This window comes from Solanum dulcamara, chromosome 6, assembly GCF_947179165.1.
Source record: "Solanum dulcamara chromosome 6, daSolDulc1.2, whole genome shotgun sequence".
NCBI lineage: Eukaryota > Viridiplantae > Streptophyta > Magnoliopsida > Solanales > Solanaceae > Solanum > Solanum dulcamara.
Window position 1 is genome coordinate 25,450,051 of NC_077242.1, and position 23,189 is coordinate 25,473,239.

A 23,189-nucleotide genomic window follows, 5' to 3' on the forward strand; every position below is an offset into this window, starting at 1 on the left:
GGATCAACCATAATTCCTTCACCGGAGATGATATGAACAAGGAGCACAATTGACCTTAGCCAAAATTTACATTTACTAAATTTTGTGTACAATTAGAGGTAGTTGAGAATTTGCAAAATAATTCTCAAATGATCGGCATGCCTTTCCTCATTCCAAATGTAGATCAATAACATCAATGAAGAAAATCACAAATATATCCAAGTATTGCTTGAACACCTTATTCATTAAATCCATAAAAGCTGCAGGGACATTTGTTAGTCCAAAATACTTAACCAAAAATTTAAAGTGACCATACCGAGTTCTGAAGCCTATCTTCTGAATATTATATTCTCTTACTCAGAGTTGTTGATAATCCAATCAAAGATCAATCATTGAAAAATAGCTTACTCCTTGAAGTTGAATGAACATGTCATCAATCCTTGGAATGTAATACTTATTCTAATTGTGACCTTATTCAATTGTCGGTAATCAATACACATATAGAGAGAACCATCTTTCTTTCTGATAAAGAGAACAGGAGCACCCCATGGAGAGATAATCGGTCTAATGAAGCCTTATTAAGAAAATCCTCAAAATAATCCTTTAACTCTTTCAATACTACTGGAGCCATTCGATAAGGAGGAATAGAAATCGGTTGACTATCGGTAAGAAGATTTATACCGAAGTCTATTTCCCTTTAGGGAGGAGTGGTTGGCATTTCATTGGGGACAACTTCTGAAACTCATTAACAACTTAAACAAACTCAAGAGTAGGAGTTTTAGAGTTATAATCTCTAACCCGAACTAGATGAGATATGCAACTTTTTGAAATTATTTTTTTGAGCTTTAAGGCATGAGATAAATTCACCCTTGAACTCAGAATTACTACCTTTCCATTCTAGGACTAACTCGATTGGAAACTAAAACTTAACCACATGGGTTCAATAATATATAGAGGCATAACATGCATGAATCCAATCCATACCGAGAATAAAATCAAAATCAGTCCTATCAAGCTCTGTAAGATCAATGGAGGTGATTTTTTGAAAAATCAAAACTGGACAATTTCTATTAACTCTTTTACCCACAACTAAATCACCAACCAAAGTATAGACCGAAACAGTCTCTAGCAAAATCTCAGTTTTAACAATGAATCTCATAGCAAGTTAAACAGTAAGAAATGATAGCCAAATGTAATAATGCATAAACATCATAGTTAAAGATTTTCATCATACCGGTGACCACATCGGATGACTCAACTTCTTGTCTAGCATGACGGGCATAAAACATATTTTTGCATGGGCCGCCACCTTGTGAATTCTTTCCACCTTGAGTATTTTGGCATTGAGGATACCCTTCTTTTCCCTTGTTAAGATATACGGAGATATTGTGCCCTACCTTAAGTCATCAAAAGCATTCACCCATTCCAACCAAATATTTACTTCTATTATTTCTCCCACACTTGGTACACTTAGGAAGAGTAAAACCATAAACACCACCTTGGGCCTTGGGATTGGAGACACTATACTTGTCAAACCTTTGACCCAAAACTTGTAAAAAAACCTTGACCTTGAAACTTTTGGCCTTGTTAGAAACCAATATTACCACCTCTGAATTTGTTGTGAGAAAATCCACTTTCATATAGAGCCTTCTTGGACTCCCTTGCATTCCTCTCCTTAAGATTCTCTCCCTTAATTTGCTCAAAATAAGTCATGAGCCTAGAGATGTCCATCTTTTTAATGAGCATAGCGGTTTGACATTCCTTCATAACCAAGTCCGACACTCCTGAAATAAACTTGCTCAGTTGGGAATGAGAGTCATCTACCAAGGATGGAGCATACTTGGATAATTTTTTGAACTTGAGGGCATACTCACTCATACTCATGTTTCCTTTCCTAAGCGTGATAAATTCCCAAACCATCGCCTGTCTTAACTCAAGTGGGAAGAAGTGATCACAAAATATAGTTGAACTTTTCCCAACCTATGGGACACTCTTCAGTCCTTTCGAACCTCCATTAGTTGTACCAAACTTGAGTGACACCTTTGAGTTGGTAGACCGCCAATTCTGCCTTATCCTCCGAAGACAATCCCATAATGTATATGATCCTATACAACTCATCCACAAAGTATTGAGGATCCTCATTAAAGTTAGATCCATGAAACTCGGAAGGGTTCATCCTCGTGAAGTCTCTAACCCTTGAAGCTGATGTAGTCACAATTTAAGGAATATCTACCCCTCGATTCACTTGAGGATTAATAGCTTGGGCTAGCATTTGAAAAGTGGGTTGAAACTCTGTATTAGTCGCTTGATTATTCAAAGGGTAATTTGGAGCTTGTTGCTCCTATCCCTCAATATTCCTTTGGATAGGGTATCTTTATGGAGAAATGATTCTAAAATTAAAAAGACAAAGCGTTAGAGTAGAAAACTTTAGAGTTTAACTCTATAGCACGATGAGGTCATGAAAGAAGTGAAGTGCTTCCTAGGATGCATTATAGCTTCCTTTTCATAGATGTGGCGTGCCTAATCCCAACGAACAAGACTCTACTCGATGTAACATGTTAGACTCCTTAGGATATTTGAACCTTGTGCTCTGATATCAAGTTTGTCATGACTCGACCACAGGCCTAACCATAATACAATAATTAGAATCCCGAAGGACCGCACTCAAATGAAGAATCTTAGAATAACAATCATGAGCATACATAAGGTACATAATGTAGATAAATTTAAATGAAGCTACTAAAGCAAAATCTCAAATATGACATAAATCATAAAATGCAAAAATAAGAGATAACATAGACTCTGATGAACCTCTAACATGCCTCTAATAATCGATGGGGGCATGAGGCGACATGAGGCAATCTCTCAGCTCACCTAATAAGAAAGATAAAGAAAGTCATAGACTGATAAGCTAGTAAATATCTCACCTTCGGAATATGAGGGCTCACCAACTAAGCGATGGTAATGACCTCTAGCCACAAGCGGGAGGAGGATAAACATAATCGCCGGACCATACATTATGATACAATATAGGAAGAAAGTATGCATTATTACATGGAATACACCTGAGAATATGCATGAACAGTAAGTATAGGACATAATCAATATGAATCATGGATGCAAGACCAATATCATTAAAACATGAGTAAAGTCATAAAAATAATAAAATATTTATCTCATTGGTTAATAAATCAAAATATCATAATCATTATAAGAACTTACATATGTAGGAAATAACCATAACCGACATTAAGACCATGCAAATTATTACATGGAATCCGATGATCTCCACATCGAGAAGGGGGTAGGAAACGTGTCAAGGTAGGCTCCTTCTAATTATAATCATCATATACTATATGTGGATCCACTAGCTAAGCCAAATTTGCAAACCTATGGTGACAATGTAGTTTAAGAGACTAGAGGTTGGTTCTAGGGCTTAAATCAAACCTTCACTTCAAAGTCCACTCGGTGTTAAGTAAATCATCCCATAAAATACATATCATAACATAATCATAAATCATACTTGTTATAATCATAATATTTTCATAATCATAATTAATAAAAACTTATTGGTCTCATTATCATGTGATTCATGTAATGTGGGTGTCTTCCTTCTATCATTATGAATCCTTTTCATAAAAATAACTGTCATTAGAGTTTAAGTCACCCTGTTCATCACAGATCTTAAGTCACTCTTTCCTTAGAGTCTTGAGTCACCTTAAAGGATTTCAAGTCACCATTGCTCATAACTTGCTTCAAACATCATTAACTTCCTTGCATAAAGCATCTTAAAAATCTTTCATAAAACTTGCTTTGAAATAACCTATAAATCATGATCATATCACATAAATCATACTTGAAACTAGCATGTAGCATGGGTCATCAAAATTCAACTTAAAATCATGTAATATTGTGCGAATTATGCATAATTAGGCTAATAGCATAGATATATATTTTCATTGAAGAGATTGTAATAAAAATTGAGCTGAAATCTTTGGGATTCCATGGTTGGAAGGAATGCATTAATGAAGTCCCACATACCTTGACCTTGATAAGCCTTAGATTGAAAAGAATGGAGGCTTGACCTTAAAGAAATCCTTTGAATTGCTTGAGGAAGAAGACCATTGAGAGAAAAATTGAGAGAGAAGGTTTTGGATTTTGGGGAATAATGTGAGAATGAGAGGGTCAGAAGACTTTTAGGTAGTTAATAGGTAGGAATTTAATCACAAAAACCATCCACATTTATTAATAAAATATTGGGAAAAGACCACCCCAACTTTAGTTGAATCCAAAACCTAAAACAGACCATCACCGCTGCCCGTGAAAGATATTATGGGCCGTGGTTTCTATTGCAAAGCTAGACTTAGGAATTTATCAAAAGAGATTTTGGGAGGTTGCCCACCATGAGACCCATCGCGGCCTGTGAAGAGCACCACAATTCATGGTGGTCAACTGTGGTGGTAGACTTAGATTAAGATCTAGGGGTTTCTGGGGAGGTGTCAACCAGAGAACCCATCACGTCCCATGGTGGTTTAGTCATGGTCCTAGCCTTAGACTAAATTCTATGGGTCTCAAAAGAGGGGTCACCATAAAGGGTAATATAGCTCATGTGCTCACCAGAATTGGTGGTCCCTGTCGTGGACCACCACAATGGCACACCATGTTCTATGATGTTGAATTCAGCCCGTGATAGCCTCTGTGGTCATCATCTAGTGCAAAAAGCTACATTTATTTTGGAATTTCATCTTTTGTTACTTATTTTCCATCTTTCCAACTTTTGGGTCTTACAATGCCGCATCGAGTAGAGTATTTTTCATCACTGTGAAGAGTTCCACATCTATAAATCGGAGTCTAGGAGGCATTTTAGGATAAACATCACTTTTTTAATAGTATCATCGTGCTATAGAGTTGAACTCCAAGGTTTCTTTCTCTAATGCTTTCTCTTTGCAATTTTAGAATCATGTCTCCATGAAGATACCCCATCCAAATGAATGTTGAGGAGGAGCAACAAGTTCCAAATGTCCATTTGAATGAGCACGTGTTCCATGAGGAGTTTCAAGCTATATTCCAAGTTCTTGTTAAAGCCATGGCTGCTCAAGTAAATTGCGAGGTGGTAGCTCCCGCTAACCCAAATATGGGTATGATGGCTAGCTTAGTTCATGATTTCACCCATATGAACCATCACATATATCATGTTTTGAAGGTGGATGATGATTTACAAGGGTTTATAGATGCTATTGGTAAGATTATAAACATCATGGGTGTTAGCCAAATAGAGAAGGCAGACTTAGCGGTATATCAACTCAAAGGTGTTGCTCAAATTTGGTCTGATAAATGGAAGAGTGAGAGAGGTAGATATGATATTCCAATAGAGTGGGAGGAATTAAAGGATGATTTTGTTGACTGATTCTTTTTGTTGGAGTTGAGGGAGGTTAAGGTGCAAGATTTCATCAATTTGTGCCAAGGTAACATAAGAGTGATGGAGTATGCCCTTAAGTTCATAAAGTTGTCAAAATATGCTACTTTCATGATTGTGGACCCAAGGGATCGTATGAGGAAGTTTGTTTTAAGTGTGTTCAATTTGATGGTCAAAGAATGTAGAATTGCTATGCTTATCAAACAGATAGATATTTCAAGGCTTGTGACCCATGCCGAGCAAATTGAGGAAGAGAAGCTAAAAGAGAGGTCTAGAAGGGAGTCCAAGAAGGCTCAAACTGATGGTGGTAATTTCTCGCATGGTAAGCCCGGTAATAGTAGATGTCTTAAGTTTTATCAAAGGTATTCTAGTAAAGCATCATTTAACACTCCGACTCCCAAATTTGATAAGGATAATATGCCAAATTCTAAGGAAAAATGATGAGTTCTAAGTGGTCAAGCCATCCCATCCTGCAAGAAGTGTGGGAAAAATCACAAAGTAGAATTATTAGAGGGATTGAATGTGTGCTATAGGTGTGGAAAGTTGACTCATCATGAGGGAAAGTGTATGAGTGGTGCTAGACTCTAGACGCAGACTTAGGCTACCGGTCCTTTGCATTAGCGTTCCACTACTTGTTATGGCAGTTAGTGCCAAAATAGATTTTATGTCCTTCAGACTCATCAAGAGTTAGAGGATTCACCTGATGTGGTCAAGTTTCAATTTTCTAATGAGCTAGTCCTAGAATAAAAAGGTAGTAATTCCTTGTTTAAAACTCAATTCATCTCATTCCTTAAAGTTCGGAAAATTATTTTCAAAGTTTACATTTATCATCTAGTCCAAGTAAAAGATTCTAATTTCAAAGATCCTACTCTTGAGTCAGTTTTGATTGTTAATGAGTTTTAAGAATTTTTCCTTGATGATATCTCAGGTATCCCTCCTGAAAGGGAAATAGACTTTGGTATAGATCTTCTATCAGATACCCAACCTATATCTATTCTTCCTTATCGAATGGCCCCAGAAGATTTGAAAGAGTTAAAGGATCAGTTAAAGAATTTGTTGGATAAGGGTTACATTAGACCAAGTATCTCTCGATGGGGTGATTTGGTACTCTTTATTAGAAAGAAGGATGGTTCTCTTCATATGTGCATTATTTACCGGTAATTAAACAAGGCCAGAATTAAGATAAGTATCCCATTCAAAGGATTGATGGCTTGTTTAATCAACTTCAACGAGCAAGTTACTTTGCAAATATTGATTTTCGATTGGGTTATCATAAGATTTGACTATGGAAAAGTGACATTTTGAAGATGACTTTTAGAACTCGGTATGGACACTTTGAATTCTTAGTTATGTCTTTTGGACTAATAAATGCTCCTGCAAATTTTATGGATTTGATGAACAGAATGTTCAAGCATTACTTGGATATGTTCGTAATTGTATTCATTGATGATATGTTGATCTATTCTTGGAGTGAGGAAGAGCAAGCCGATTATTTTAGAACTGTCTTGCAAATCTTCATGGACCGTCACTTATTATCCAAAATCTTAAGGACCATCAATTATTTGCTAAATTTAGAAAGTGTAAATTTTGGTTGAGGTTAGTTGCCATCCTTGGCCATATTATCTCCGGTGAAGGTATTATGGTTGATCCTAAGAAGATCAAAGCAGTTAAGATTTTCCTAGACCGTTGTCTACTTTCGATTTTTCAGAATTTCTTGGGCCTAGATGATTATTATAGATGATTTGTGGAAGATTTTTCTTCCATTGTATCTCCCTTGACTACCTTGACTCAAAAGAAGGTGAAATTCCAATAGTTCGATTCTTGTGAGAAGAGTTTTGAAGAGTTGAAGGATATACTTACTTCTGCCTAGGTGTTGACTTTGTCAGAGGGTTTTGATGGATTTTTTATTCTTTGTTAACCTTCATGAGTTTGTCTTGGTTGTGTTCTAATGTATAAGGGTAAAGTGATAGCCTATTTGTCTAGTAAACTCAAGGTGCATGAGAAGAACTACTCAACCCATGACCTGGAATTTGCGGTAGTGGTATTTGATTTGAAGTTATGGGGACACTACCTTTATTTTGTCCATATGGATGTATTCACTGATCATAAGAGCTTGAAGTATGTTCATTTAAAATTATTTAAATCTTCAATAAAGGAGTTTGGTTAAACTATTGAAGGATTATTACATTAGTGTATTATACCATCTAGAAAAAACCAAAGGGTTGCCAACGCTCTTAGTAGGTTATCTATAAATAGTATTTTCCATGTTGAGGATGAGAAAAAAAAGTTGGTTTAGGATGTTCATAGATTAGCTCATTTGCATGGTTGTTAGTTGATTCCGAGGATGGTGGTATTATTATTTAAAATGGTTCAAAATCATCTCTTATGGTGGACACTAAAGCGAAGAAAGATAATGATCCTACTTTGGTAGAATTGAAGAAAGAGATTGCTAAAAAATTCATTGAGGCTTTCTCACAAGGGGAAGATGGTGTTTTGAGATATCTAGATCGATTATGTTTCACGACCCTACCCTATAGGCCGCGACTGGGGTCTGACTTGGACCCCCGTATATATAACTATCAAATGTAAGAACTATACACAGTAACTACAGTGGGTAACAACATTTTTATGTACATATAGCCTTTTTCACTCGTATCATATCAAGAAAGGGCACCCAAGCCGACAAGGCCGCCATAACATAAAAACATTTACAACTGAAAAAACTCACAAACAACCCACATACTCATGTCTACAGACCTATAAGAGTATTAACAATATCATATGGCGGGACAGGGCCCCCGCTGTACCCCTGAATAAATAAATATATATATCGAACGACCAACATCAAAAGTTAGGCCCCAGAATAGCGGAGCATTTCCAACATAGTTGAGTGGAAATCCTATACTGGAAGATCTCCGAAATGAACATCTATACCTGCGGGCATGAAATGCAGCCCTCTGAAAAAAGAGGGTCAGTACGACATATGTATTGAGTATGTAAAACATAACATATCATAACTGGAAGCATATCTGAAACAGAGAAGCAGAGGATAAATATATCACATAAGAAACCTCTGTATCTGTACCTTGTGAATCATAAAAACATGCATGCTCAAATCATACAATATAGCCGACCCTTTTGGGGACCCGGTGAATTATATCTATAGGACCATCATAGGGCCCGACGCCATCACCACCCTCTCACATCACATCATCATATATATATATACATCCCGGCCTTTTAGTGAGGGAGTCGGTGAGTTATTCATGTCATTATATTATCGTGTTTTCATATAGCGTACCCGGCCCTTTAGTGAGGCATTCGGTTGGTAATATAGTAAACTGTGCACGATTACATACATGGACCGGGACTCGGTTAAAGAAGTGTTACAGTATACACGAGTATAGTAGTGAGTAACTATATGTAATTTAAATCATTATCGGAGACTCGACTTTATAAGGAGGTTAAGCTTTCATCTCAGGACCTGAGTAGTAGTGTAGTCATATTGAGTTCCCTCTAAATGCCATTAGGGGATATATAAAGTGTAATCTCGGGGACCCTAGACATGTACTAAAGTAAGGCCAAATCGCTTGTGGAATCAGAACCACTTGTTATCATATAGTCTTTAAGACTAGGGGCCTGTACATTTATTACCCGTTTAACATATAGATGTTTCCAGGGAAATAGTTCAACTACTATAGGAGTTCGATATCCAGAAGTAAATAGGAGATGCTTAAGCATGGAATTACCCCCACATTTCATATAAAACCACTTAAGACTAAGACATGCCAAAAGGAAAGAAAGATAGCTTTACATACCTCTTACGGATTCCTCTTAACCACGTTCGCTTCGTCATTCTCTGAACCTATTTAACATGGAAGCAATATTAATATCAACAACCCTCGATCTTATCGTGTCTTAAGTTACATTCGAGCATTTATAGAACTCACTTTCTCGCACACCTTTCTCAAAATCGGGTAGCACCTCCCCTATAACTTGCCCCATCAAAAATTCCATTTTAATATCCAAAACTTAGCAACCATATCAACCACAACAAAAAAATAGATATATACAACATTAAAATACCACAATATGACACAATACAAGTTCCAAACAACTTGCCCGAAACTACGATACCAAAAGAGGGTTTTTAATCTCTATTTCATAAAACCTTTAACTATACAAAATGGAGGGTCGTGTGGATGCAACCAGCATAATCCACGACCTATTTAGACCCTATTCCATCCCTACAACACACTATCACACACCGGCAGCCGCAACATCACAAGCACAATACCTTATTCGATTTCAATTTAACTATAACGATTCCAATTTCAATTATTTCTAACATCAAGCATCTCTATGAATTTTTTGTACTTACAGATATATATAAGGAGTTTAATACACCCCATAACAACACCATAAACTCCAAATTGAAAGGAAAGGCCTTACCTTATCCGAAATTGGCCAAAACATGCCAAAACCCACCTCTGAAGTTCCTTAATTGCGGCTAAAATGTCGTGGCTGTTTTCTATTTATTTGGTGCTGGTAAAAATCATAACTTTATATTATTAACACCTTCATATATTCCTGGTTTACCCTAGATAATTAATTCATGTAAAGAAATGGGGGAACCTACCTTTTTTCCTCTAAGCCGTGGTTGCCTTTCTTTTTCTCTACGTTTTTCCTCTCTTTTTTGTTGGCTGAAGTTTTGGATGGAAAATGAAGTTATTAGTCACATAAAACCTATATATATGCTTTCCTATTAGATGACACGTGTCAACGCCTGAGGCTTCCATATGGCAGTGGGGTCTCCCCCCCAAGCAGGTAGGTGAGTCACCTTCTTGCTTCAGTTGCTTCCATATGTCACTCCCTCCCTGCTTCCATGTGTCATTCTATCCACTTCCTTGTGGGTTCGTAATCTCGTCTTATTTTAAGAACCTATGTAATCTTTGATACGCAAGCTTGGTATATACTTAAGTAGCTTAAGTATGTAAGACTTCTAAGTTAATAGTTTACATAGGTAAGTCGAGTCCTATGACTCATTACTTGTCCTTCAACTCCTTCCGAATTCTCATGATCCTATTTCCAACCTTCCCTACTATGGGGTATCACATTCTCCCTTTCTTAGAGTTATTTGATAGTGTCGTAGATTATCCGGCTCACATGATAACTTCTACGAAGCTTAAGAGACATTCTGAGATCAAGAGTGTGGGGTATAACATCCTTCCGTCCTTTTGAACATTCATCCCTGAATATTAAACAAAACATCCCTCAAGACTTTATATAGATTGTAGGGAGATTTCTTTCTATTGCTATAACACATACTTTCATCCAAATAATTAATATATGAGTTTCAGGAGTTGGAGTTACCTGTAGACATCGAGAATAGGTACGGATACTCGTATTTCCTGTCCTCTTCAGCTTCCCAAGTCATTTCTTCATGATTCCTATTTAACCACAACACCTTGACAGAAGCTACGTCCTTAGTCCACAATCTTCTAATCTGGCGATCCAGGATGGAGATAGGCTGTTCGTCGCAGGATACTCTTCCATTTCATGGACATCATTTATGGTACATACTTTGGGTAGATCACAAGTACATTTGTGAAGCATCCATATCTGACGTACTAGGCATATAGTTTTGCAATCAGGCGGTAAGTCTAACTTAGAGGCAACTTTGTCCATCTTACAAGAAACTTGATAAGGTCTAATGTATTTTGGGCTAAGTTTCCTTTTCTTGCCGAATCTTATTACTCCCTTCCTGGGTGACCTCTTTAAGAACACCCGATGATCAATTTGAACTCTGAATATCAACGTCGATTATCTACATAGCATTTCTACTAACTCTGGTCTGCTAGTTAATAGCTTGCTCAACTATGTCGGGGCCTTTTAGTCTTTGCCCCAATAGGGGGACTTACACACTCTACCATACAACGTCTTGTACGGGGCCATCTGGAAACTAGAATAGTAGCCATTCTTATAGGCAACTCAATAAGTGGTAGACAATCGTTCCAACTACCCTTGAAGCCAACAACACTGGTCCGCAATATATCTTCTAGCCTTCAGCCAGTAAGCTCAGTCTTTCCATTAAACTGAGAGCAAAATGTTGTACGAAGATCTATCTATCTTCCCAATCTCTCCATAGGCTGATTTTTAATAGTTGACTGTAACTTGGGCTTGTTCGTCTGATACAATAGCTATGGGAACTCCATAGAGTCTTATTACCTTCTTAACCTATGAGTTTACCCAATTTCAAGTGAACAGATAGGCCTGAGTAATGCATAGGGGCTGATGTTGTTAACCTATTAACAACAACCCCATATAGAATCATATGTCCATGGAGTACAAAATGAGTCTTGTAACCAAGGTCGTATTATGGAATCTTTGACTTGGTGTATTACTTCTTGCCTTCCTTGGATGACACTAACTGGAACCCTTACTTTATTAATTTTGCTTTTTGCCCCTCAGAGTTGGCTGCTGAGTGGTGCTGAAGTTACTTCATGCAACGATCTTCATCGCCGCTCTATACTTTGTCCGTTATTAATTGGTATAGATATGAAGGACTTTGGCATCTAAGTGCACCATTTATTAGTAACCAATCAACCCTATCTATTTTGCTTAAGCCCTTTTTCAACTCTCTTGACCCAATTTGCAATGTTCTAGGTACATGATCTTGTGTTGTTGCTTCATCATTAGCTCAAACTCTCCCATGGTCCTTTTACTCCGACTTGGCTCCAATTTCCCTGTCACACATTACATTGCAATCTTTGTAATAATGTACGAAGGCACTCAACTTAGCTCAAGATTTACCTTAGCTCGTCTCGCCAGGCTTCAGGTTTCGCTTTGACCTTTTTCTTTTTTTTGTTATCTTGCAACCGGTATCGGGGTAAATATTTAGTTCAACCATGGCCATATCCCTTTGGTACCTTGTTTTACCTACTCTTTGTATTTCTCTATAACATCGCCAAAATCTCATAACCGCTTTTTATCACACACTCCTCTATTTTAGATCATAGTTGTGGGGATCCCGCAAAGTTTTACTATTTCCTTCTTATATAGTCTCGCATAGTCCTTGGCTGAATATATGGTCCTAACTAGAAGAAATTGGGTTGATTCTTATCAACCTATCCACAATAGCCCATATGGAATCATTCTTCCGTAAGGCACAAAATAAGTCTGTAATGAAGTCCATATTCTGGAATCATCGGCCCTCATGCATTATATCTCGTCTTCTTTTAAAAGGCTTTAATTTTTATTCTGTTCTGTAGCTTCTACGCTCAATCCTTAGGATTGACTATCAAATAACGCTGGGGTTTCCCCCCCATATAATAGTTGTACATAGCTTCTCTATGCGCTACCTCTCATCCACAGGTATAATTCTGAAAAAGATTTGGCATACAAGTTCACCAACTTTTAGCAACCAGTTAATTCTGATCGTCTTACCTAACCCATTTTATACTTCTCTTAGACCAACTTGTAACACTCTAGGCATGTTCTACTGTGTTTTTACTCAGACCCTCTTTTCAGTTCTCTTACCACACATCATATTATAATCTTTACACGAACGTGTGTAGGTGTTTACAGTAGTTGAGAAGATGCCTTAATGTCGCCATATTAGTCCCTTACCTCCTTTAGTTGATGGTAGGGCTCCACTATGGATTTTTTCCTCAACACTAATTATATCTTAGTAGTTTTACCTTAAATCATCTTATACTTTTCTTTAATGTATTCGAACTATGGGAATCACCTTGCTATTACTGACTCCTTATTATCTTCATCAAGTAATCACTTGATCTTACTCTTTGTATACCAATATTCATAGGTTGCATAACTATTCTTGTACAATTCGTACCAAGTGCATTTCATTCCACTCATAGTCTCTCCTACTCTTGGCTTACTTTGCTCTATATACGCCATTGTATCGATAGGCACTCACAGTCTATTTTTTCACCCTTTTCCTTCTTCCTTTACTTATCCTTAGGTATTCTTACTTCCACCATAGATGGGATTTCTTCTTCTTTCTCTCATGCTAATTCTATGTCACAATATCATAGTCAATAACTCCATTGCCGACATCCCAACCTTTAGTCATGTGTGGCTTTGCTATCCTTTAGAATACCTTTACGTCACCTATTATTATTCTCTTTGTTCTATTCATCTCTTTTATATGCACCCGTTCTACGGTGTCATACCATTCGAGGTCTTTGCTAATAACTCCCCACACTATCTCAGATATCCTGGCTTCTATCCATTTATTGCTAGACTTTAGATCTTGTTAACTCATTCCAGCATGGGATCTCACTTAAAGTTTATGTGTTCACATTAACACATTGTAGTGTCGGTTGGCTTTATCTCATGCTTGTGTCTTTCCTATCCACTTCCCCGCTTTAGGGTGTATCTATGTCATTGTCTGTTTATTTATAACTTTCCAAATACATATAAGTCTTTTCTAACATATTTAGTATACTGCCTATATTCATATCTTCCTTTATATTATCTATATTTTAGGTTACCCATGTACGAAACCCTAATACAATCATAAGGTGCTTTCAATTCTCGATATATTGTATGAAATCCTATCTGATGGTTGGTACTCGCGTAATGTAATTGATGTAGCAATTTATCCAAAGCCACATTTTATGTATTCTGGTCACTAGTCAGTTACTACTTGTAGTCATTTCAATCCTACTTGGCCAGCACTTATATTTCGATGGTCAGTGTCCAAAATTCTCTTAAAGTAATATTTTTTTTGGTCCCAACCTATCTCATCTCTTTATTTTTGAGAGATGCATATTGCACCACTTGTTCTTTTTATTCTGAGCCTTCCCTATGAATCTGTGTAAGTCTTCTTATTCATCCTTTGTTTGCTTTTCTATTTTCCACAAACCACATCATATCGTTTAGTTATCTCCTTACTAGGCTTTACTTGTTCTGCTAACGATCTTCGTTACATTCACATGATATCCTGTTCACATTCAATCTCATAGTATGACACTTCTTAACCGTCTTCATGGTTTCTACTATGGGTTAATTATACTCAGTGTGGTAAACGCACTTGCCTTTTGTCTAAATCATCCCTTAGTCTCGCCGGTCTTTACCAAATTCCTTTTCCACACCAATATCGACCTCCTCGCTACTATTACCATCACTTCAGTAATTAACTTAGTTCTCAAGGTTAGCCATACTCGTAGTTTAGTCAAATCTTATTTTTATTATGGACAAGGCATACGACAACCCTGTATCTTATTCTTCTTTTATTTCTAGGAAAATTTGGGCAGAGTTTCCTTTGTATTTCTTACTATCTCAACATCTACACTCAGGAAATACCAATAATGCCATACGAGGCCAATATATATATATACATCCATATCATACTATATCACAACCATAATACTTCCCAAGGCCAATATGTACATTTGTTTATAGCATCTCAGTTTACAACCACACAAGGCTTCCTACATTAAACCAAACCAAAGAGAACAAATTTCCCCATATAGACAGAAACTATATCTATCATCCTCCTATACTTATAATCGATCAGTCCCCAGTTCGACCTAGTGACCTAGGAGGTGAAGTGTTCTCCTCATCTCTATTCGGTTGCCACCTGCTTGAATCAGAGAGACATAGATAGCCAGGTAATTACTGGTTCACCGATAAATAAGATAAAGGGCTTGAATATGCCATGACACTTATTGTGGAAATCGGATGGACATAGTGCTCTGTCATGTAAATATCTAATGTAGCTTCTGAAGCCATTTCCCTAGTTGTCAAATGCTTTGGGGACTGTATTGTTGGATCCTCTGATGGATCAGTCTTTAAAACATAATTAGGTTCTTTGGAGGGATCAGTCTCAATTGAATAACTAAGGTTCCTCCTACTAGGTCCTAGAGCATGAGGTCCCCTATGTACCACAGAGGCCTTCTCCACACCTCCTCTACTATCTAATGTTGGTCCCTTCATTTTTCACCTAAACCTGTACCCACCTGCAAGAAAGTAGGTCAGAAGCTAATTTCCCTTAGAGGTATTATTGTACCTTTAGTAGTCCGTTAAGGAGGGATTATCCTAATAGAATAGCTCTACCGCACAATCTAAGACAAAAAAGAAAGATAACATTCTAAATGTCTTATAGCCTCCTATTTATAGATGTGGTGCACAATACACCAATAAACAATACTCTACTAGACATGGTCTGTAGACAATCCAAAGATGAACTGCTCTAATAACACTGCTATCACGACCATACCCTGTAGGCCATAAATGGAGTCTGACCTGGACCCCCGTATACATAACTGTCAAATCTAAGGAGTATACACAGTAACCCCAGTGGGTAACAACATTTTTATGTACATGTAGCCTCTCTTACTCGTATCATATCAAGAAAGGGCACATAAGCTGACAAGGCCGCCATAATATAAAAATATTTACAAGTGAACAAACTCACAAACAACCCACATACTCATGTCTACAGACCTCTAAGAGTATTAACTATATCATATGGCAGGACAGGGCCCCCGCTGTACCCCTGAATAAATAAATATATTTATTGAATAACCAACATCCAAAGTTAGGCCCCAAAATAGCAGAGAACTTCCAACACAATTCAGTGGAAATCCTATGCTGGCGGATCTCCAAAATGAACATTTGTACCTGTAGGCATGAAATGAAGCCCCCTGAAGAAAGGGGGTCAGTATGACATATGTATTGAGTATCTAAAACATAGCATAGCATAACTAGAAGCATATCTGAAATAGAGAAGCAGAGGATAAATATATCACATAATAAACCTCTGTATATGTACCCTGTGAATCATAAAAACATGCATGCTCAAATCATACAATATAGCCGACCCTTTTGGGGACCTAGTGAATCATATCTATATGGCCATTATAGGGCCCGACGCCATCACCACCCTATCACATCACATCATCATATATATACATACATACCCGGCCTTTTAGTGAGGGAGTCGGTGAGTTGTTAATGTCATTGTATTATCATGTTTTCATATAGCATACCCGGCCCTTTAGTGAGGCATTCGGTTGGTAATACAGTAAACTATGCACGATTACATACATGGAACGGGACTCGGTTAAAGAAGTGTTACAGTATACACGAGTAGAGTAGTGAGTAACTATATGTAATTTAAATCATTATCGGAGACTCGACTGTATAAAGAGGTTAAGCTTTCATCTCAGGACCTGAGTAGTAATGTAGTCATCTTGAGTGCCCTCTAAATGTCATTAGGGGATATATAAAGTGTAATCTCGGGGACCCTAGACATGTACTAAAGTAAGGCCAAATCGATTGTGGAATCAGAACCACTTGTTATCATATAGTCTTTAAGACTAGGGGCCTATAAATTTGTTACCCCTTTAACATATAGATGTTTCCAGGGAAATAGTTCAACTACTATAGGAGTTCGATATCCAGAAGTAAATAGGAGATGCTTAAGCATGGAATTACCCCCACATTTCATATACAAACCACTTAAGACTAAGACATGCCAAAAGGAAAGAAAGATAGCTTTACATACCTCTTACGAATTCCTCTTAACCATGTTCGCGTCTTTGTTTTATGAACCTATTTAACATGGAAGAAATACGAATATCAAAAAACCTTGATATTCCCTCATCTTAAGTTACATTCGACCATTCATAGAACTCACTTCCTCGCACACCTTTGTCGACTAGTCGCTTAATTAGTTAAGGAGTTAACGGAAATCGGGCAGTACCTCCCCTATAACTTGCCCCATCAAAAATTCTGTTTTAATCTCCATAACTTAGAATACATATAAAACACAACAACCAGTAGCAATACAACATTGAAATACCACAATACGATGCAATACAAGTCCCAAATAACTTGCCCGAAACTACGATACCAAAAGAGGGTTTTTAATCTCTATTTCATAAAACCTTTAACTATACAAAACAGAGGGTCGTGTGGCTGCAACCAAAAGAACCCACGACCTATTTAGACCCTATTCCATCCCTGCAACACACTATCACACCACCGGCAGCCGCAACATCACAAGCACAACACCTTATTCGATTTTAATTTAACTATAACGATTCCAATTTTGATTGTTTCTAACATCAAGCATCTCTATGAAATTTTTGTTCTTACAGATATATATAAGTCGTTTAATACACCCAATAACCACACCATAAATTCCAAATTGAAAGGAAAGACCTTAACTTATCCAAAATTGGCCAAAACTTGCCAAAACCCACCTCGAAAGTTCCTTAATTGCGGCTGAAACATCGTGGCTGTTTGCTATTCATTTGGTGCTGCTCCAAATCATAACTTTACATTATTAACACCTTAATATCATCATGTTTTACTGTAGATAATTAATTCATGAAAAGAAATTTGGGAACCTACCTTTTTTCCTCTAAGTCGTGGCTGCCTTTCGTTTTCTCTACATTTTTCCTCTCTTTTTTTGGCTGAAGTTTTGGATGGAAAATGAAGTTATTAGTAACATAACACCTACATATATGCTTACCTAGGAGGTGACACATGTCAACCCTTGAGGGTGACATGTGTCTAGCCCCCTATTAGGCCAACGCATCCATACACCCAATGAGGGGCTGCCACATGGCAATGGGGTCTACCCCTCCTCCAAGCAGGCAGGTGAGTCACCTGCTTGCTTCAGTTTCTTCCATGCATCACTCCCTTCCTGCTTCCATGTGTTATTCTATCCTCTTCCTCGTGGGTTCATAATTTAATCTTATTTTAAGAACCTATGCAATCTTTGCTACGCAAGCTTGGTATGTACTTAAGTAGCTTAAGTATGTAAGACTTCTAAGTTAATAGCTTATGTAGGTAAGTCGAGTCCTATGAATTATTATTTGGCCTCCAACTCCTTCCGATTTCTCATGACCCTATTTCTAACATTCCCTACTATGGGGTATCACATTCTCCCTTCCTTAGAGTTGTTTGGTAGTGTCGTAGATTATTTGGCTCACATGATAACTTCTACAAAGATTAAGAGACATTTTCAGCTCAAGAGTGTGGGGTGTAACATTATGTGTCCTCAATGTAGATGGTTTGAGGGAAATAATATTATCTAAAGCATATAGTTTTTAGTATTCTATTCATTTAGGTTCCAAAAAATATATCGTGATTTGAGGAAAGTGTATTGGTGGAATAACATGAAGAGGGATATTGCGAAGTTTGTGGCTAAATATCCCAATTGTGAACAAGTGAAACTTAAGCTTCTAAATCCAGAAGGTTTAGCTCAAGATATTGAGATTACTACTTGGAAGTGGGAAGCCTTTAATATGAACTTCATTACAAGTTTGACTTGTACTCATAGGTAGCATGATTCAATTTGCGTGTTTGTTGACCAAATGATTAAGTCAGTTCATTTTCATCCTACTAAGACTTCATATTAAGCTGAGTACTATGCTAGATTTTATATTCGAGAGTTGGTTAGCTCTATGGTGTCCTATTTTCTATCATCTCGGATTGAGGTACTCAGTTTACATCTTAGTTTTGGAGAACCTCTAAAAGTTTCTTGGTACTCAGGTGAAGCTTAGTACAACTTTTCACCCACAGATGGATTGCTAGGCTGAGCGTAATATTTAGACCTTAGAGAACATGTTGAGAGAATGTGTCATTGATTTTAAAGGTAATTGAGATGATAATTTGCCATTAGTAGAATTTACCTATAATAACAGTGACCATTCCAGCATTCAGATAGCTCCATTTAAGGCTTATATGGTAGGAAGTTATAGTTGAGATCCTAGACTGGCAAGTTAGATAGTTGAGGGACAAGGAAATAGCTTCAGTTAATGTATTATGGAGTAACCAAGAGGTCTAGGGTGCTACATGGGAAGCCGAAGCTGATATGATGTCATGATATACTTATCTTTTTCCTTCCTTTCCCAATTTAGGTATTAAGTTACTTCATGATCTACTCAGCCCAAACCATGCATTTCATTCATTCTTAGTTTTCATATGCATTCATGTTAATGAAGTGAGTATTAAGATCATGTTTTACCTTAAGGTTTAATATTCCATATTTTATGCATTTTCAATATGTTTTACATTATTCATGTTGGGTTGCTATGTCTCATTTCTATTCTATTCATGCTAGTTTGAGTCTCATTTAAGGATGAATGTTCCCAAGAGGGAGATATTATAAGACACCAGAAGTTACAAAGTAGGAAATTTAGGTTCAAAGAATTTTCTCAAACAAAATCCCAAATTTTGGCACCAGATGGACTTCACAAAGACCTTCATGGGTCGTGATGAGGTCCATGGGTCATGGAAGACTCACGTGGTCCAACTCTTGAAGGTGTTACCTAGAGGTGAAGGATCATGAGAGGGTTCATAGATTGTGGGGTATACCATGAGCCGTGGTGAAGTCCCATGGTCTGACTCGCTCCCCTTAGGAATCCTACAAAGTCCTCATCATGTGGGAGGTTCGCTACCCTTGTAGGCCTCCATGGACCGTGGGGGTCTCCATGGTGGAACCCTCTGCCAAAACAAATTTTACCCAAGATTAATTCCCTTCCCACGACTACCATCACGGGCTGTGGTGAGTTTCTCGGACCGTGGTGGGTCCCCATGCAGGTAAAAGTTCAGAGGTATTTTGGTTTTTTCCTATGTTTTCATTAATGAATGTGGATAGTTTTGGGGGGTTTATACTACCCTATTAACCATCTCATTATCACCCTAACAGTCAAATGAAAATCCTCTCTAAAAGTGTTCTCTCAAGAACCTTCTTCCTCATCAAATAATTCAATGGATTTCTTCAAGATCGAAGCTTCAATTCTCTTCAATTTAGGGCTTCTAATATCAAAGATATGCTTAAATTATTCCTTGTTCCATATAACCCATGGAATCCCAAGTGTTCTATGAAAATATCTTATGAATTCTTCTTCTAAAAGTCCTTATTCTATAATGTTGCATTGGGTGTTCTTACTTATGTCTTATCTCATGATTATTTATTAAATTATGAATAATTCATGTCATTTCACATGATTTAAAGATGAATTTTAATGATCCATGCCATATGCTAGTTTCAAGTATGTTTTCAATGAATTATGATCACGATTTTGAAGTGATTTTAATGAAAGCTTTATGAATGCTTGCCAAGTTTTATGAATGACTCATGAAAGATTATGAATGATATTTTAAATATGATTTAATCATGAATTTATGGTTTGATAAGATAGTTCTCACATAATCATGTTAAAGAGGTTAAAGGGCGATTCTCAACAACTCATCAATTCTATGAATCAGTCACGTTAATGAGCGATTCCTATGATTTTCTTATGATGCTCATTGACATCTATTATTGTCTTTCTAGATGATATAAATCACTATGTTTTCATGAATTTCATTAGGATAATGACTAAGCACCAAGAGGACTTTAAGATGGGGTTCGGTCTGGTAGCCAATGTAGCTATCCAAGGGAATCCTAATAGAAACCTTTAGTCCCTAATTACATTTCTCTCTAGGTTGAAAGTTCTGATATGACGCAGGTAGTGGATCCACATATAGCACAAATTTAGAGAAAATACTATTAAGAAGTCTACCCTAGCAAGGTAGTCTTCCCTTTCTGGATGTAGGGATCATCAAATTCTATGATATAGCTCGCATGGTCTTATATGTTGGTTAAAGTTCTTATCCCACATCAATGTAATAAAAAGGTATAAAGTTCTCATGATGATGCTTTTGATGCGTTGACCAATAAGTATGATGTTTTTAAGATTTTCATGGTGTTATTTATGTGTAAAGATATTGGTCTTGCATCTCATTATTCATATTGATTATGTTCTATGTTTATTTTTTATGCATACTTTTCACATACTTAATGCATTCAATGTACTAATGCATAGTGTTGCCTATATTATATCATAATGTAGGGTCCGAAAATTATACTCATCCTCCCATTCGTGGAAAGAGATTCTTTTAATTATACCTGTGGTGAGACCTCACATTTCGAGGATGTGACAATTTACTTTTTTATGAGCTTATGACTTTCTTTTCATATTTTATATTAGATGATCTAGGATCTTTTATTATCCCCCCATTTAATTAGTAGAGAAATATTAGACGAGTTTATGTTGTCGTAGTATTTCGAGTTTGACACTTATGTTCTTTTATTTAAGACTTTACTTCGGTGTCTATGTTTGGTTTTACTATTATACTTACCTTATGTATGCTCATGAATTATATTCTAAGAGGTTTGGTTGGGGTCCCTCGGGATTCTAATCGTCGTGCCATACCAAGGGTCTACCTTGGTTCGTGACAAAGATATAATGTTTTGTGCGGTAGTAATACTGTTAGAATAATTGTCGGGGTGTCATCCTCAGACCCGCTGGACTCATCAACTAACTATCGTTTTGATCTCCTTTGTGCACCACCATGGGTTGGTTTCATCTTGGGAGGTATTGGTACTCGTCGATAAGAAATTTTAGTACCTCCAGAAACAGTACCCTAGAGAAAGAACTTTAAAATTTAGGTGGTAGGACCAATTGACGGAAAGGTTGATGGACTATCATAGGTTGGACGGACCGTCAGCTTTGCCATCAATGTTCCACAATAGAAGAAAATTTATTTTACGATGGAAGTGACTGGGCGTCAAAGGTTTGACGGACTGTCAGATCCACCACCACTTCTACCAGTGATCATGTTATTTGGGGTAGTTATGACCGTAAATATGACAACCATTACATATGTGATGGTCCATTAGGTCCACCGTCACTATTATCCAGTGACTTTTTAAAGGAAAATGGCTTGCTGATGAGTCATCTGATTAGCTGGTACAAGTGTGATGGGTCATCAGGTGCATTTTCACAAGCCATTTTCAACAGCAAACATAGATTTTATTTAACAATTTGTTACGTTGTTAAGGTTACACACTTGTACAACCATAAATCTCATAACGTAGCAAAATTTAACATATTTTAAGCACATTTGGGGGTACTTAGAGTTCACCCTACACAAAAGTTTTAACAACACTTACGAGTACTCACACTTTCCCTATGTACTGCAGTCATATAATCACAAACATGATACTTTCCCTTAAGAACGTCGTCGCTTGATCTGTCATTGGGAATCGTAATTCAAAGGCACTAATGGGTACTCAGACTTCCCCCATGCACAATAAACATGTAATTACAAAGTTAATGGTTTCCCTTATGAATGTCATAACTCAATCTATCATTGGGAACCTTCACTTAATCAAATAAAACAAAATCTTTTTGGTGTTTTTATGTAAAATATCTATAGACGACAAACTTCCATATCATCGCAACAATAATTCGTTGATACATAGCCTACATTAACAAACAACTGACAAAATGAGGATACTAAGATTTCACCTCATTTGTGAAATCCAATTTCAAAAAAAAACTCAAACACAATTGGATCATAGTATGCTCAATTTCAATCCATCTGATCCCTACGTGTTTAAACTGGCGCATATTAAACTACTTAAAATGGAGTTACTCGAGAATTCAGTCCAAGATGTAAAATTTTGATTACCAGTCATCAAAACCTACAAATACACAATTGAAAGGAGTTTGAAACAATATACATACAGGGAACTCAACACACGTATAGAAGAGCAATACAACAATGTAACTTCACACACTTCAATCTACCTTTCAAAAGAAAATACAAGCACAGTCCAATGTAGATGAATGGAGTGTGGAGTTAGGGACAACGTTGTTGGTGTGGGAATCTTGGTATGGGATTCTTAGTGGGGATCGTGTAACTAGGTTATGGTATTTGGGAATGGGAGTTTTGAATGGTTGAATGCCAATGAAATTTG